Genomic DNA, 14,994 nt, shown 5'->3' with positions numbered 1-14,994 from the left:
CACGCAGGCTCAGGAAGAGAGCTGTGCCCTGTGGGTCTGACAGTCCCAAACGAGAGCTTTTTTCTTCAGTTTTCCTCTTTTCCCCTTGTCCTCACTGACCAAATACTATCTGGTCTTTTTAAATTTATTTCAATCAGCTAGGTTCCAAAATACCATGGCAGGAAACTAACTCAACCAACATATCAGTAGCTTAATTAACTTTGAAGTTAGCTTTATGGGGTAAAAAAGCAAGTGTATTGTGCAACTGAGGACACTGGACGCCCTTTCTCCTCCTACATTCCAATGAGTCAACTCATTCATTCATTCCACACATGCTAACTACGTCTCTAAGTGCGTAATGGCCTTAACAGAAGCAGAGGCGATAGAGATCAGAGAGGATGTCAGATTACAGGTGAAATTAAATTAATTCTAGTTTAGACTTTATAGGCCTCATTCTCAGATGAAAGCACATATTTGAATAAACTAATTGACCATCTAGGAGCCTGTTTATTTATTTACACCTTATTTGATTCAAGAAAGAATATAAAATAGGCTGTACCAATACATCTAAGTAAAGAAATCTATGGGGAGCTGACAAAGGGAAAGAAGAGTGGACGATTATGCTAAGAGCAGTGGTGACATTCCTTTCTCAGGTCAAATCTTCAAGTATGACCTGCTTGTAAGAGGCAGGGCGCACATTTGTGCCTGAGCTTCCAAGCAAGCATAGCAAAGGGGGAATGGGATTAACTACAGAAAATACACATACTGTTTGTTTATTGTTATTTCTGATACTGAAACTAAAGAATAACTCCCATAAATTCTAGTAAGTGGATGCTGCACAGGGTGTTGAATAAATCCCCAGGTGACTTGGATTTGCATCAGCTCTGATTCATGCACATGCTCTATCACAGATAGTAAGTTTTCACATGTAGTAGGTTTTAAAGGTTTCTTGAATTAAATGAGACAAGGGAAGTTAAATAGAAAGTGGAGAAGGAAATAGATAAATAATTACATAGAGGGCGAAACGGGCTAATACTGATGGTGTGTTATGAACGACTTACAGAATCTAATCTGCTGTACCTGAGAGACGAAATAACAATAACATTAATAATAATAATAATAATAATAGAAACATGGGAAAGGGATCAATCACTAGGTTTTGGGGCCTGAGGAAATCGCCTTGTGTGTGTGTTGGTATTTATGCCACCACGATTCAGCAGACTCCAGCTATCCCTGCCCAGGAGAGAGGCACACAGATACACTGAGTTTCAGACATGGGCAGCCAAAGGCCCTCATTTTAAAGCTGAGAAAAGAGGCTCCGGGTTATGAGTCTTCCCATAGGTCACACACCTGGGGGGAGGGGGGAGGCATTTGGTTATGTTGTTTTCAAAAACAGAAAATAAATTCTCAGTTCAGTACTGAATCAGAGATGAGTGGGACGTTAATCCTAGCCCATGCATAGACAGAATACCAGTTGTCCAAGTTCCTGGCTTGTCTTGTTTTTCCCAAATCTCACAATTTATATGTGTAGAAAGAAAGGAGTTGCATACAAAATGAGTTATCTTTACACATTTACTCTGCATCTCCCAGTTTCCACCCTGGAGAAGAACAGGGGTCGGTGGTGTTATTTGTGGCACTGGGGGTACACTTGTGTGCTATTTGGTTGTTGCAAATACACCAAACTGTAGCCATTAAACATTGATGTTGTTTGAAATTCAAACATTACATGTTAACTCATGATTCCGTCTGCATTTACAATTAGAATGGCAGTAAACCTGATGAGAAGTGCTATGATCAGAGATGTCCAATATGAATTTAAAGCTAGAATTAAAATGTTACTTTACATACAGCAGGGTGTTTCCCTGAGAATAAATGGTGCTTCCCTAGTTTCAGTTATGCTGACAAAGCCTGTCTGGAGGATCAAGGAGGTTTATTTAGCAGAAGTCTACGTGCAAGAGAATGAAAAGTCACCTGGGAAAGACCTCCTCGTAAGTGAGGAGGGCATCCTGGCACCCAAGCAACAGCTAAATGCAATCTTTGAGCTTGAAAGATGGGATGGCAAGTTATTACCTCTCAGTCAGCTGCCAAGGCTCATTCTGGCATTCGAGCAAGAATTGGTGAGAAGAACTGCAGGAGTTTCCTTTTCTCACCAAAACATGTTATTTGAAGCTCGTAAGAGTGCATTCTGGGACAAACGCCAAAGAAAACGCCAGAGCTGAACTCCCAACCGTCTACTTTGAATCTCCACCTGCATGTCTGGAAGGCGATGCTAAAACTCAAAACGTCCAAAACCGTGCTTGGGGACCGTTTACACCAAACCTGCTGATTTCTCAGTGTCCCATGTGTTAATGAGTCCCATCAATTGGGGTTCCCAAAGCACTTTTACCACCTTTATAGTTTCTATTACAAAACTGTATTTCCACAACTATTCTGTTCCTTTTTTCTTGCACCCATTCTCTGCTGGCCTTGTCATTCTTGGTTTCTAGAACATACCATGCCTTTTCTTGTTCAGGGCCACTGTTTGTGATCCTTCTGTCCAGAACACTCCACCCACACCATCATCACCCAGCAACACTTTGGCCAGTTTCTCAAATCTTGCAGCTCTGCCAGAGTGGACAGGGTCACGTGCAGCGCACAGTCCCTCAGGGAACCAAGGGGCAATAGCAGAGTCTACACTGCAGCCTTATAAAGCCACTTTGTATCTGTTAAGGTTCCAAATTGCTGGCTAACTAATTCAGTGGTTTATAATGCAAACATGTGCCAGATATTTTCTTCTCTTTATTCTCGAGGTCTATTCTCCAAACTTCTCCATATTACTCTCTGCCTAGAGAGCTCACCACATACAGGCAGTGGTGAGCGGTCAGGGATCTGTGAGATTCCGGATGTTGCCGTTGGCCTTTTGCCATGTGAGATGTGAAACTCCCAGCATCCTCCTCATGAGGCAGCTGTGGGGAAACCCACCTGTGGAAATCTCTACTGCTTGGCTACTGCAACTTCCCAGATGTGATTAGTCTCCCAATTCTATTGGGAGCCTTTAAAAGCAGAAGTAAGTGCTTTGGATCTCTTATATAGGATCACATACAGAGTTAGCTTTGATCACGGTTAATCTCAGTAATAGTTCCTTGATAACTTCAGTAATTGTAATTCAAAAATTGTGTCTTAAATTTATAATTGAATAATTATTTTATTATGTGAAACAAAGTAAGGTCTTGTGAAAACTACTTTTCCCCTACATCTAAAGCCTATTGCTATCATTGGGTCATTTCTGCCAACTTTTATGACATATCTGACAAGTTACTATTGGCATCTTTCTGCTGATTTAAAGAAATGATTGTAAAAAAAGGATTTTTATAAATACACAAAGACTGTGGTAGTGTACCTTTGCACTTCACTGACAAAACTACATTTTCCACAACCATATGGCCTCAAGTAGATCAGATTTTCCACCTAGCAATACTGCATTTGGCTTTTAAACGTGGGTGTCGCAGGGTTTTCTCACACAGACTTATATGCACTAGGAAAGTGGTTGCTATCCAAATGGGGAAAAGAGGAGGCAGAGAAGTAAGAAAATCTTAAGGATAAAGGTATGGCTTCAGGGGTCTTTTGCCACAGAACCTGATCTAGCCACAAGTGACCCAAGGCAGCGCCTCTGGACACGTGACCCACGCAGGACACATGGACCTAGCTCAGCTCTGCCAGATAATCTTCTGAACCAGGGTCCTTGCTGAATCCCCTCGGGAGGCCCCTGAACCCTGACAGATGGCAGCCTGGGAGATGGGTCCCTCTGTGCAATAGAGTGGCCTCTTTCCCTGCTCAGTGTAGGATGGGAGAGGCCGTAAGTCTCTCTGTCTTATAAGAACCAAAGATTCCCGGTTCCAAATTTCCACATGCCAAAGCATACATAGTCGAGGGAATTGAACATGGTGACAAAACGGTAAACTACGAAGCAAGCGACCTCAGTCCTACTTGCCGAGTTGTCACTACGGGCTGCGATCAAGGGAAGGAAGTCCTAGCTTGTTTCTGGGCCTGGCCTCATGAACCATAAACCTTTTCTAAGGTTTCAGCCACTCAAGCATGGCTTCCCCGACGCCCACCACACACCTATTTCAGCAGTAGCCAAGGAACCACTGGACTCTTTTCTTTTTCCCCTCTCCTCTTTGTTCTGAGTTTTAGGAACTACACTTAAAATTTTGAAAATCCAAATAAGCTCATCTCACTGACCCAGCCGGAATCCCCCAAATCCGTGCAACCCAGTGGAATTCTGTGACAGGAATGCTCTCTGTATAGAAGATTTGACATAGTAGCCACTGAATACAAGTGCCTATTGTGGCTACTGTGACTGAGGAAATGTTTCATTTCATTTCAATTCATTAAAATGCAAAGAGCCACATGTGGCTAGGGGCTCCTCTACTGGATAGCATACTTTCTGCAAACCAATAAGGACATCCCAGACAGTGCAGCTGTCCTTTCAATCAGTCAGCCATTCAACAAACAAAAATCTATTGACTGCATAATAGGAAAGTTCTCAAGAGCTTATAGTTTAGTGAGGTAATAAATACATACACTGTCATTGCTTTCTCTCAATCACCCTTCCGGCATTTCCCTCCATGAGCTTTCTCCTCCCTCCTCTGACTCTCCTTCCACTCAGACCCCCCACTGAAAGTAAAGATGCACATTTCACATGTGTTTTCAAATTTCAGAAATCTTCATGTTCGAAGAAGAACGGGCAGCATTGAGAAGTACTTGTCTATAGATCTTTGAGAAATGTAAAATAAACCAGTTTTCTCCACTTTCTAATAGCATCAATTTAGGTCTCCTAGATGAGGGATTTATTTCAAGACTCTTATCATAAAACTGTAATAAAACAAAAGGATACGACTGTCCTCTTGTCTTGTGTTCTGACAAACCTTAATAAAGATTCATCTAATAGGGCAAAATTGACATTGTTATGAAATTTGTATTGGGCTCTGCTTTTCTGAACATATAAATTGAAGTTTTCCTAGATTTGTGATATTATTTAGCATATATTTCACCTAAACTACACACCACAGCACATTTTCCAATCTTATAGATTTTTTTTCTAAACTCATTGGAATTTCCAAAGTTCAGTACAATACACAGCCATTTAAAAGCAAATAGTCAGTAAATTTGAAGGTGCAACAGATAAATTTGCAATGTTTTTTCCAATAAATGACAGACCAGAATCAAATACAGAAACTAATATTTGTACAAACTTACTTTTGCCCATTCTCCTTCACAATCATAATTTTTCCAAATAAAAGAAACAGAAACTCATGGCTAAACATATTGCTCCAAATTAAAACTAAAGTAATTGAAATCCTTATTAAAAGTTATTCAGGTTGACTAAGAAAACACTAGGAAGGACAAAATTGCAGGTTCAGAGCATCAAATTCCAGTGCGCTCTGGGTCCTTCATTATTAGTGATTTAAAAATCTTTTTCTTACCAGGAAAGACTAGTGAGTAACAGTTTAGTCTAAATGAGAGCAGCTCTGCGGTATCAAGAGCCCACATTTCAGCGAATTTTCAGGCCTTATTATCTTGATACCATGGGATAGAACATAATAGACGCTGGAACTTCTATCACATGACATTTATCAAAGAACGTGTCCGCAGCGTCCATGGCCTCAACCAAGATGGAGCCTCCAAAATATAAATAAAAGAAAATATAGGAACATCTCAGAAGGAAAGGATGACAGTGATCCTTCATACTTAAAATATTTTAAATGCCTTAGGGAATCTATGTTAAAATACTTAAAATATTTTAAATGCCTTAGGGAATCTCGTGTTAAAAATAATGATGTACCAACTAAAGATACTTAGCTCTGTGCTGAGAGAGGAGGCAATGCAGCAGAATGAAGGAACCTTTAGATAATTTTCAAACCATGTGGGTTCAAGTGAGAGCCCCACCTCTTACTTTTCTTTCTTTGGTGATCCTCAGCTTCTCTATGAAGCTCACAGAGTTTTCTCTGGTGTAAATAACAATAGCTAGTGCCTAACCTTTCCCAATTCACGTGGTTGTCATATGAATCAAGCCAATGAGCTAGGAAATACTTTTAAGGTGTTAAAGGTGCTACAGAGTCAGTCTATGTAATATATTATTAGAGATTTCAACTGGAGCATCAGATACAATAAATATTCTAAACTAAGAGAATATGCAGCTTTACAAGTCTAAACCCCAGTGATAGGATTTTACAAATGGACTTTTATTATTTTAGAGCAGTTTTCAGTTCACAGCAAAAAATAAGTGGAAAGCACAAAGTTTGCATATAAGTCACGTCCAACACATGACATACTATTTGAAATGCCTCACCAATGTTGTGTGTTAGGTTGGTTTTTGGAGATTGGGTGGAGATAATTCAGGAAGATGATTTCTTTGTTGAAAATTACCTTGTATTGACATCCCAACACAATGAGACCCCCCCACCCATCTTAAATCAAGAGAGAAGGGCATCAGTGGAATGATTCAGAGAGCTGACATGGCTTTTATAGAGTTGGAGGGGAAGTGGTGAGCTAGGGTCTGAGTCCCACTTGGGGAATCTAAAAGACTCGTTGCCTGTTGATATAGTTATTTTGGGCTCCATCTGTGATCCCAGCGTTTGTTACAACAAATTATCTGTTAGCGTTCCTCCTTGGAAAACGAGAAAGAGCTCCACTAATGCCATCTTACAGTCTACCCAGGAAGAGAAAAGGTGGATGGAGAAAGAGTAGAGATACCAGCAGCTGTGGGAGGAATGCATCAACACATCACTGGAGGTGAAGGTGAAAGTCCCACGATGGCCTGTGAACAGCCTACAGGAGCCAACGAGAGAGAGTCTGCTCTTCACACTTGCCAGCTCCTGGGAGCTCCAACACGTCTCAGTCAAGTAAGTTAACCAGTCAAGTAAGAACTGTCTCTGTCCCTTTTCCTTAGCTCTGGCATCTTGTTTCAACACTGAGACATTGGGAACTGAAGAGAGCAAGAAGGTATAACAGGATGGACGCTCAGAAGGGGAGGGAGAAGGGCGGCCCCTCCCGCAGCCCCTCCAGCAGGTGTACAACACAGGCCCTAACAGGAGAATGGGAAAGCTTTCTGTTGGGCTGGTTGATTGTTTTTCATGAGACTGACCACTGTTTGCTAAACCGAAATTGTATTCGAAATTTAAAGTTGTCCATTTGGCCTGGTAGGCTCTGCCACTGATAAAGAGGCCGTGGCTGTGCCTTTGGTGAAAACCACGAAAGCATCCTTAGCGACAGGAACACGGCTCAGACCCAGGTGGAGGGACTGTGCTGTTTAAGCTGCAAAAGGCTTGTACTGGAACTGCCTAGAGCTGCCTTACAAAGATCACTGGTAGGCAGTTCAAGTGACTCCACCAGCGCCATCATCAACAAGCCTGTGTTTTCAGCCCGTCACTCGGGGCTGCCACACCTGTTTTCTCTGAACTGTCATGTCTCCACTTCTCAATTCTCCAACATCAATGCCATCACCAGTCCATGAAGAAGTACCTATGTACTTTACTGTAAAAGAAGTACCTATGTACTTTACTGTACCTATGTACTGTACTGTACATGACTCCTTTAACCTTTCTACAATTCAGTTTTCTTCTATAGAATATTCTGGTCAGCTCTAGCTTGTCCACACAAGCCCTATCGAAATTCAAACAGTAGGCCACTGGTCTTGACTCCCATACAACCCTGTTCTAACAATGATTTTTTTTTTTCTTCACCTTACCTCTCAAGGCTTTGAAGCTATTCACAGAAAAGTAAATTTCTTTGCAGCGAAGCAATGCATGTAGTCTTTCTTACATCTGAAAGTCAAGTTTAGTAGAGAAAGGAAGACATGGAAAGTGAATCATTTTAGCTGCGGTAAACATATGAAGAACTGCCAGATGGAAGATTTCTTGGATTTTGTTCTTTATTTTCAAAAAGCAGAGCTAGAAGTTATGGGTAAAGACAGATTTCAGGTCAAATAACTCTTGATCAGTAAGAGTTCTGTAAATGAAAACAGCTGACCTGAGAAGCAATGATTCCTTCATCACTAAAGGCTCTAGCAGAAGACAGATGACCAAACACTGAGTATTTATTACAAGAGAGATTTTTGTATCAGGAGGGAATTGAGATCGCATGACTCCAAGGTCCATTCTTATTCTGAGACTATGGATAGGCTGAGGCATACAGTGACGATGATGCCATTCATTCAATTATTCATTTAACCCACAAAACGTGTCTAAAAATCTGTGCATGGGGCGCCATGGAGCTGCATTCGCTGCATGGAGTACCTGAGTCTAGTAATGGAGTGGAGTAGAGAGGTACCCAAGTAAGGTTCTTTTAGTTTTTGTTCACATTCCATTTATTTTGTGGCGTTACATATTGTCTTTCTGACATCTCTTTATGCGGAGCTTAAAATCTTAGCTTTACAAAAACATTACACAATTTACAGGTTATATGACATCTGTTTATACTGACCCTCTTCCTAAACTACTTTAAATGGAATATCCTATTCAGTAATAAAGATAATTAACATGGTTTTTCATTTGTTTTTTGCAAATTATGGAGGAAAAAGCTCCCCTGTCCACGAGATGATGCTGCCCGCTTTCAACTATGGCCGTATCTGATCATTTTAATTGTAGGTCATTTGCCAGGCAGTAGGTCAGTGTACGCTTATTAGGATGGCTTTCTAAATTAATACGAAATTGCCAATGTACAACTAAAGATTTAAAAGACATAACAAAAACTCAAGGTCATTCTGACACTACAGAGAAATATAGTTCTTTGAAATTAGCTAAGAGAACCCTTAGTTTAATCACACTAACAAGTGACTGTAGGTTATAACTGATCAGAGGTGCCAGTGGCTCTTGTAGGGCTCATGCCGTGAATCCTAACTTGACTAGGATTAAACCCTCCAATAAACCAGGGGAGCTAGCTAATCATTTAGGAAACAGTCATAATCCATGAGAGCCTCCCCTTTAATTTTCATGTTTTCCTCGTTTCCAAGGACACCGGTACTCTTCTATTTTCTCTTCACTAAAGAAAAACATCCATGTTTTCCTTCATACCCAGTTCCTGAATCTCCATCCAACTTCAGGAAATGGAGCCTAGTAAATTTGACTCTTTTCAGGAAAAACCTGTAGAGCAGGGCTCTACCCCACCCCCACCTCCACAAGCCTCCCTACCATGTTCCATCCTAGCAGAAATGTGAATGCTTCCAATAGGAATCTGAACTTGGGTTCCCCATGCTGAACTCTAAGTTTGGCTCCTTTCTCAGTGTGGACCCAAGAAAGGTCAATTAACTTCTCCATTTCCCATCTGGCTTCAATGATGTATTTACGCAGGAAGCTTCATATTCCCAAATGGAAGACACGTGAATGCATAAGTACCAATGCTTCTGTAACCTAACTGCAAAAACATATCAGTCCTAATCTGCACTGTCTTGCCTAATTCTGTAGCAGGGTTTTTCAGTGGGACTTCCTGCCCTCCCCCCATCCTCAACACACACATACAATTTATGAAAGCTACACAATATACTTGTTCTTTATAAAGCATTGACCAAAGATCTACTATGGAGTAAGATAGAGCTCCTCAATTGTATTTATCTTTCCCCAATGAGGTTTTGGGGCCATTTACTTCTTAAGCAAAGAACAAATAAATTAACCTGGTGCCCAACATGTCTTTTTTTTTTTTTTTTCTTTCCACAACTGATAAAGCTTCTAAGTGGTCAAATGGATAATATACCAATTTCATTCTGTTGAAAAACAGGGAGCTATATTTATGTGTAAAAACAAACACTGAAACAATGGTGACATTTCACACACAAAAATAAGTTCAAGGCTGGCCACATCCTTAGAGTAGCCATACTGATACAAGTAGAGTATAATAGCCTTACTTAGACTCAGTTACAAAATTGACGAATTCATGAAAGTGATCTAAAATAAGGATGCATTTACAAATACGGCAGCCATCAGTCACTGCACACCCAATGTCCGTTTCATCTTTATTAAGAGAACTCTAATTTTGACTGGAAAAGCAATGAGCCCAAACCAACAAATAATAATAATAATAATAATAATAATAATAATAATAATGATAATATGGGACTAAGACAACTATGGCTAGTCCTGTTCAACTCTGGAAAACACTTCCTTTTTGAGTTTCCTTGGTAATTTTCAGTGACCATCAGACCAAATTGTGAACAATGAGGTGTAAGAAGAAGCCTGTAAGGAGGTTTCTGAAACATATTAATGTTATCATTTCACTTTCTAAATAAACAAGATAACCATGGCCATTGCCCATCACCCTGCTGTGCCTACAGGCTTGATGCTGTGATGCCAGGGCCATGCCATGAAGGATGGTGGGTAACAAAGCTATACACAGCCCAGTCAGGGCTTGAGATAACACACATCAGTCCTTATGGGGTCAGCCTTTGTTAACTGAGAGTTCTACCACTGTTGGTGGACAATAAACAAAGCAACCCAGTTTTTAAATGTGATACAATTAACTGAAACTTAGAATGAAATAAAAAGTATATGCAAAAATGTTCTTTACAACAACTTTATCTTTTCCTTTATGTTTTATAAATATACTTAGGTTGTGATTTTGTCAAAATATTCTATGTAGTCCCAATGAAAATTGCTTTTATAAATGTTTTAAAGGTATCATCCTGAACAGTGAATAAAATTCTAAAATAAAATAAAATAAAATTCTAAATAAAATTTAATTTCCAATTAAATATCTGGCAGCACTGCCCAGGCCCACCTGGTGCCAGAGTGATGCTGGGCTTCATTCTCCTCCCCACTGTGACGTGCCCTGCTCTGGCTTTTGCCCAGATTCTCACAAAGGCTCCAATGAGAAACCTCTTTCATCCACTCTCTGCTCTCAACTTCCCCGGAACTATGGGCGGAAGTCAACTCCAAAAGGCCATTCTGTTCCCCCCATGCTCCTCTTCTCTCTCCTACTGCTCTTCTTCCACCAAATCCCCTGCTAAAACACGGGAGGGATCTCTGAGAGCCATTAAAACGACCCAGAGTTATTCTGAAAAAACTAATGTCTTCATACACATACAACTACTGTGTTCCACACATCTATGTTCTGTGGCCATTTGTAAGAGCTGGTTCTAGGGAAGTCAGCTAAAGATCAATTCCCCAAACATTGATTCGCCCAGTAAGTGAAAAGCCAATTTATCTAACATAATAATGTATTCTAAGTTTATTTGATTATTTATGAAACCATTACCAGACTTCTGTGCTCTGAGCTCTTCGGATCTCTGCCCTGCCCTCAGCTGCTGTGTGATAAGTTTCATGTCTTTACCTCTGTTTGCCCTGACTCCCACTAGTAAAGAGGGACATAAACAAATTTAACATCGCAATACTCTGAGGAAGACAAAATAGTTCAGTTCATAGTTGAGACAACTTTAAAAGCCATTGCAACAATCCAACCCAACGTAGGAGGCTGCACACTTTTTAACTGGCTAAAAGAAACACATTTTTGGTAAATCAGCAAATCCTTAATAGAGAAAATAGTTGGAAAGTAAAGAAAAAAAATCCTGGAGAAACAAAATAATTAAAATAAAGATTAGGAAGAAAGCAGTATACCCAAAAGTTCCCATATGAAATGAAGTTTTGATTATGTTCATGAGAATATATGCATAAATATATTCTAGAAGAAAACTTTCATAAGATGAATTCACCTATGATCCTTCGGTTTCAACAAACTAAACATTTCTTAAAATCTGTTTAAAAATATCACTGACTGTTTTCAAGATAATCAAATGGAGAATGCAATTACAATATAAGTATAAATTACAAAGGGATGTTTCAAAATATCATAAGGGATAATTATATATATATATATATACATACATATATATATATATATATATATATATATATATATATATTTACTAGTTTACCCCCATATATATATATATATATATGGGGGTAAACTAGTAAATTTGGTAAAATCAGTAAAATAAAAATTAATAAATTAATCTGTAGCCCCTGGAGATGTTGGAGGTAAAGAAGATTTATAGGTTTGAACCTTAGGCATGGATTTCCTGAAACTACTGTGAGTTTTAATAAAATGACACTACTACTACATAGAATTTACTCACATTCTTAAAATTTTAAACCATTTACATTGGCTGACATTGATAGTCTGAAGTGGTTCAGACCACCCCAATTTAAGTAGGTCACTTTACATTTAGAATTTGCCTACAGTGTACAATATATATGTAAACTTTCAAAATAATGCTTTAATATGCAATAAACAATTAAAATTGACTGTACTTTACAGAAATACTTTGTTTTTTTGTTTGTTTTTTAAAAATTATTATTTGTTTGTTTGTTTTTTCCTTACAGTGGCTCTTTTCCAGGTATGGATTTTGGTAAAGGGGAAAAAGAAGAAAATATTTTAACCTTTTATCAGTTTCCTCTTTACTGAATAATGAAGCAGGGAGACCTCACAGCTGTGGCTGAGAGGGCTGGAGCCTGCTGTGAGGACCAGAGGGTACAGGCAGAGCAGGTGGGCTTCAGAAAGATGGGGGCAGGGGCCTCCACTAGGCCCAGAGAGGTCTCACGGCAGCACTGGACGCAGGATATGGGGCAGAAGTGAACATGGGGGTGCCCCAGTACCGGCAGAGGCAAGACCTCGACTGTGTTCGACTCCCTCTAAACCCAAAAGCCTTGAAGGAAGATAAAGCCACACAGAAATAGCTTTCCTGTAAGCCTAACACCTTAACACAAATCAAAACAGACTGCAGGTCCAGGTTACACCCTCTCTACTGGGACATCCAAAATGGGCCTTAAAAAACAAAAATATTCAATAACGAAATATTAGGTTGGTGCAAAAGTAATTGTGATTTAAAAGGTTAAAAAAATTGTAAAAAACACAATTACTTTTGCACCAACGTAAGAATTTGCAATGACTGTTCCGTTACACTCGACACACTCAGAAATGCCTACCAATCGAATTGATAAGTAAAAAGAGGAATAATGCATAGTTTTCCTCAGTAAGCTTAGATACATTTCAAGACTTTATTACATGTGAGAGTAGATTCTGATATTAAGAGAAGTAGACTCCTGATCAGCAATTAATCTCTAACAAATATTAAGAAATCATTATACAGTTAGGCTATATTTCTTAATAAATTTCCTCACATACATTGTCCCTAATCTATAAACCAATTTTAAATAAAATCCATCATGCCAGGCATTTTACATCTTACTCTGCTTATTGTACCATTTCTCATCGGAAACCTTGGAGCGTTAATGCTATTTCACGGCAGACTGTGGAATTAGAGTGGCAAAGATAAAGTTCTTTTTGAGATAAAGTAATTATAGTGATTGCAGAGGAAAAAAATCACCCAGAGTTCTTGGCGGCAACCATCTCTTGGATTCTGACTCATTTTAAGACTAATAAACTGAGTGCACACAAACAAGTGTTAATGGTGGATAACTCGGGTTACCCAGAGTTTGTGCTGGAGGGATTAACGATTTGTAACTTAATCAGCACGAAAGCATTCTAGAGGTGTGAGTTTGCAATGTGAGTGCAGCAGTTGCTTCCATGCATTTTTGAAGGAAACTGTTCACCTGAAGAAATAACAATAAGAACTAACAGTTTCTGAGTGTTCATTATGTGCCAGTTTAATGAGTTAAGCCATTTAATCTTTGCAATAACTTTAATGATTTTTTTTTCTTCCATTTTGCAACAAGGAAACTGACACAAAGAAGGTAAGAAGTTTGCCCAAAGTCACACAGCTCATAAGCAAGAGAACCAGAATTCAAATATCACCAGGTAAAAGGACACAGGCGGCCATTCTCTCCAGCTTTTTCACTTCTCCTGCCCAGAATTCCACGATGCACCACCTAATGCTGTTACCTCATCTCTTCATCCCTCTACCTAGCTTTTATTATTATTAGAATTAATAAATATTTTACTCATAAACACCCCTACTGTGTTGAAGCCTGTGTCCTGTCAGAAAACACTAGGCTGTTTCTTCCTATAACAAGCTTTTTATTCGACAGGAGGCACCATCCACCGAGAACGTTGACAACGGCGGCATGGCTGTCAGATGGGACTGGGGCTCATCCACCGTGCAGGAGAGAGCTCTGTTAGATTAGTGAGCAGATGTCTGCAGGGGTGAGGAGGAAGAGCCCTCTAGAATGATCCCCAGGGACAGACTCCTCTGTGTCAATAAGCATCATATTCTAATGAAACCTCTTCAGCCCTGGAAAAATTGTTAACAATCACACTGTCTCTGGTTGTCTTGTGTTTGTATAAATCGGTGCTGGGAAATCTCTGAGAGCTTGCACTAAAAGTTGTATCTGACTGTTTATCTTGCTTCCTCACTGGAAGGCTCACTCTTCATCCACACACTTATAATTTAATACTGGGACAGACAGTAGAAGGAAACATACTTCGTGACATTCTAACCTTGAGTTTGGCAGGATCCAAGGGGGAAGGGAGAGGACAAGCATCTTTAAGCCTCTTGGTAGTTTTCTTTTTTTAATACAAATTCCTTCTATAATTTCTAGTTTTTCTAAAAAGAGTGTATGGTCTACATGTCTTGGGAAACCTTACTTTTTCTGTCTGCTCTTCTGTATTAAGGGGGAAAATAAGCTGAGGATGTGACTTAGTCATCGTTTGATGTGAGGGAAACAGTGATGGCACCAGTTGTTTTAAATTATCCATTTTATTGTTCAAGAACAGAGTCACAATCGTATATGCATGAGCAGAACCATCTTCACTTCTGTGTCCCACCCTGTGTCATTTCTGTGTCATCTTATGTGGACGGGCTCTGAACAGGCAATAGAAAATGGGATGCTTGCCATGTTTTTTCAATCAGCCATGGTTCCCTGTTTTCCAGTGACCTTTCATATTCCTACCGGCTATTTGGATTAGTGGAAACCCTCGTTGAGGTCAGCATGCAATAAAGAAGATAATTCAATTTGGAGACAGAAGAAAACCTGGTGCCCAAGCAGATTTGCAACATGCCCTCAAGGCCGGGCCAAAACTTCAGACATC

The 14,994-nt window shown here is 39.6% G+C and overlaps 1 protein-coding gene across 1 annotated transcript in view; it reads right to left on the bottom strand.

The window, feature by feature from the left end:
- Positions 1 to 14,994, bottom strand: part of PRKN (parkin RBR E3 ubiquitin protein ligase) — a 1,140,411-nt gene that overhangs the window by 682,334 nt on the left and 443,083 nt on the right. The gene's annotated exons all lie outside the window — the stretch shown is intronic.

This window comes from Rhinolophus hipposideros (genome assembly GCF_964194185.1).
Source record: "Rhinolophus hipposideros genome assembly, chromosome: 3".
In the NCBI taxonomy this organism is placed as follows: Eukaryota; Metazoa; Chordata; class Mammalia; order Chiroptera; family Rhinolophidae; genus Rhinolophus; species Rhinolophus hipposideros.
Note: the sequence above shows the minus strand (reverse complement) of the source record. Positions and strands in the feature narration are given on the sequence as shown.